This window comes from Coregonus lavaretus (genome assembly GCF_964263955.1).
Source record: "Coregonus lavaretus genome assembly, chromosome: 7".
NCBI lineage: Eukaryota > Metazoa > Chordata > Actinopteri > Salmoniformes > Salmonidae > Coregonus > Coregonus lavaretus.
Window position 1 is genome coordinate 46,269,111 of NC_139994.1, and position 4,200 is coordinate 46,273,310.

Genomic DNA, 4,200 nt, shown 5'->3' on the forward strand with positions numbered 1-4,200 from the left:
TCTTGGCCATAGTGGAGTTTGGAGTGTGACTGTTTGAGGTTGTGGACAGGTGTCTTTTATACTGATAACAAGTTCAAACAGGTGCCATTAATACAGGTAACGAGTGGAGGACAGAGGAGCCTCTTAAAGAAGAAGTTACAGGTCTGTGAGAGCCAGAAATCTTGCTTGTTTGAAGTTGACCAAATACTTATTTTCCACCATCATTTGCAAATAAATTCATAAAAAATCCTACAATGTGAGTTTCTGGATTTTTTTTTCTCATTTTGTCTGTCATAGTTGACGTGTACGTATGATGAAAATTACAGGCCTCTCTCATCTTTTTAAGTGGGAGAACTTGCACAATTGGTGGCTGACTAAATACTTTTTTCCCCCACTGTATATATATATATATATATATATACAGTGGGGAAAAAAAGTATTTAGTCAGCCACCAATTGTGCATGTTCTCCCACTTAAAAAGATGAGAGAGTCCTGTAATTTTCATCATAGGTACACGTCAACTATGACAGACAAATTGAGGAAAAAAAATCCAGATAATCACATTGTAGGATTTTTCATGAATTTATTTGCAAATTATGGTGGAAAATAAGTATTTGGTCACCTACAAACAAGCAAGATTTCTGGCTCTCACAGACCTGTAACTTCTTCTTTAAGAGGCTCCTCTGTCCTCCACTCATTACCTGTATTAATGGCACCTGTTTGAACTTGTTATCAGTATAAAAGACACCTGTCCACAACCTCAAACAGTCACACTCCAAACTCCACTATTGCCAAGACCAAAGAGCTGTCAAAGGACACCAGAAACAAAATTGTAGACCTTCCCCAGGCTGGGAAGACTGAATCTGCAATAGGTAAGCAGCTTGGTTTGAAGAAATCAACTGTGGGAGCAATTATTAGGAAATGGAAGACATACAAGACCACTGATAATCTCCCTCGATCTGGGGCTCCACGCAAGATCTCACCCCATGGGGTCAAAATGATCACAAGAACGGTGAGCAAAAATGCCAGAACCACACGGGGGGACCTAGTGAATGACCTGCAGAGAGCTGGGACCAAAGTAACAAAGCCTACCTTCAGTAACACACTACGCCGCCAGGGACTCAAATCCTGCTTAAGCCAGTACATGTCCAGGCCCATCTGAAGTTTGCTAGAGTGCATTTGGATGATCCAGAAGAGGATTGGGAGAATGTCATATGGTCAGATGAAACCAAAATAGAACTTTTTGGTCAAATCTCAACTCGCCATGTTTGGAGGACAAAGAATGCTGAGTTGCATCCAAAGAACACCATACCTACTATGAAGCATGGAGGTGGAAACATCATGCTTTGGGGCTGTTTTTCTGCAAAGGGACCAGGACGACTGATCCGTGTAAAGGAAAGAATGAATGGGGCCATGTATCGTGAGATTTTGAGTGAAAACCTCCTTCCATCAGCAAGGGCATTGAAGATGAAACGTGGCTGGGTCTTTCAGCATGACAATGATCCCAAACACACCGCCCGGGCAACGAAGGAGTGGCTTCGTAAGAAGCATTTCAAGGTCCTGGAGTGGCCTAGCCAGTCTCCAGATCTCAACCACATAGAAAATCTTTGGAGGGAGTTGAAAGTCCGTGTTGCCCAGCGACAGCCCCAAAACATCACTGCTCTAGAGGAGATCTGCATGGAGGAATGGGCCAAAATACCAGCAACAGTGTTTGAAAACCTTGTGAAGACTTACAGATAACGTTTGACCTGTGTCATTGCCAACAAAGGGTATACAACAAAGTTTTGACAAACTTTTGTTATTGACCAAATACTTATTTTCCACCATAATTTGCAAATAAATTCGTTAAAAATCCTACAATGTGATTTTCTGGATTTTTTTTCTTCATTTTGTCTGTCATAGTTGACGTGTACCTATGATGAAAATTACAGGCCTCTCTCATCTTTTTAAGTGGGAGAACTTGCACAATTGGTGGCTGACTAAATACTTTTTTTCCCCACTGTATATATATATATATATATATATATATATATATATATATATACAGTGAGGGAAAAAGTATTTGATCCCCTGCTGATTTTGTACATTTGCCCAATGACAAAGACATGATCAGTCTATAATTTTAATGGTAGGTTTATTTGAACAGTGAGAGACAGAATAACAACAAATAAGTCCAGAAAAATGCATGTCAAAAATGTTATAAATTGATTTGCATTTTAATGAGGGAAATAAGTATTTGACCCCTCTGCAAAACATGACTTAGTACTTGGTGGCAAAACCCTTGTTGGCAATCACAGAGGTCAGACGTTTTTTGTAGTTGGCCACCAGGTTTGCACACATCTCAGGAGGGATTTTGTTCCACTCCTCTTTGCAGATCTTCTCCAAGTCATTAAGGTTTCGAGGCTGACGTTTGGCAACTCAAACCTTCAGCTCCCTCCACAGATTTTCTATGGTATTAAGGTCTGGAGACTGGCTAGGCCACTCCAGGACCTTAATGTGCTTCTTCTTGAGCCACTCCTTTGTTGCCTTGGCCGAGTGTTTTGTGTCATTGTCATGCTGGAATACCCATCCACGACCCATTTTCAATGCCCTGGCTGAGGGAAGGAGGTCCTCACCCAAGATTTGACGGTACATGTCCCCGTCCATCGTCCCTTTGATGTGGTGAAGTTGTCCTGTCCCCTTAGCAGAAAAACACCCCCAAAGCATAATGTTTCCACCTCCATGTTTGACGGTGGGGATGGTGTTCTTGGGGTCATAGGCAGCATTCCTCCTCCTCCAAACACGGCGAGTTGAGTTGATGCCAAAGAACTCGATTTTGGTCTCATCTGACCACAACACTTTCATCCAGTTCTCCTCTGAATCATTCAGATGTTCATTGGCAAACTTCAGACGGCCCTGTATATGTGCTTTCTTGAGCAGGGGGACCTTGCGGGAGCTGCAGGATTTCAGTCCTTCATGGCGTAGTGGGTTACCAATTGTTTTCTTGGTGACTGTGGTCCCAGCTGCCTTGATATCATTGACAAGATCCTCCTGTGTAGTTCTGGGCTGATTCCTCACCGTTCTCATGATCATTGCAACTCCACGAGGTGAGATCTTGCATGGAGCCCCAGGCCGAGGGAGATTGACCAACTGTTGTCACCTTCTGTTGGCACCAACTGTTGTCACCTTCTCACCAAGCTGCTTGGCGATGGTCTTGTAGCCCATTCCAGCCTTGTGTAGGTCTACAATCTTGTCCCTGGCATGCTTGGAGAGCTCTTTGGTCTTGGCCATGGTGGAGAGTTTGGAATCGGATTGATTGATTGCTTCTGTGGACAGGTGTCTTTTATAGAGGTAACAAGCTGAGATTAGGAGCACTCCCTTTAAGAGTGTGCTCCTAATCGCAGCTCGTTACCTGTATAAAATACACCTGGGAGCCAGAAATCTTTCTGATTGAGAGGGGGTCAAACACTTATTTCCCTCATTAAAATGAAAATCAATTTATAACATTTTTGACATGAGTTTTTCAGGATATTTTTGTTGTTATTCTGTCTCTCACTGTCTAAATAAACCTACCATTAAAATTATAGACTGATCATTTCTTTGTCAGTGGGCAAACGTACAAAATCAGCAGGGGATCAAATACTTCTTTCCCTCAATGTATATATACAGTTGAAGTCGAAGTTTACATACACTTAGGTTGGAGTCATTAAAACTCGTTTTTCAACCACTCCACAAATTTCTTGTTAACAAACTATAGTTTTGGCAAGTCGGTTAGGACATCTACTTTGTGCATGACACAAGTAGTTTTTCCAACAATTGTTTACAGACAGATTATTTCACTTATAATTCACTGTAACACAATTCCAGTGGATCAGAAGTTTACATACACTAAGTTAACGGTGCCTTTAAACAGCTTGGAAAATTCCAGAAAATGATGTCATGGCTTTAGAAGCTTCTGATAGGCTAATTGACATAATTTGAGTCAATTGGAGGTGTACCTGTGGATGTATTTCAAGGCCTACCTTCAAACTCAGTGCCTCTTTGCTTGACATCATGGGAAAATCAAAAGAAATCAGCCATGACCTCAGAAAAAAATTTGTAAACCCCCACAAGTCTGGTTCAATTTCCAAACGCCTGAAGGTACCACGTTCATCTGTACAAACAATAGTACACAAGTATAAACACCATGGGACCACGCAGCCATCATACCGCTCAGGAAGGAGACGCGTTCTGTCTCCTAGA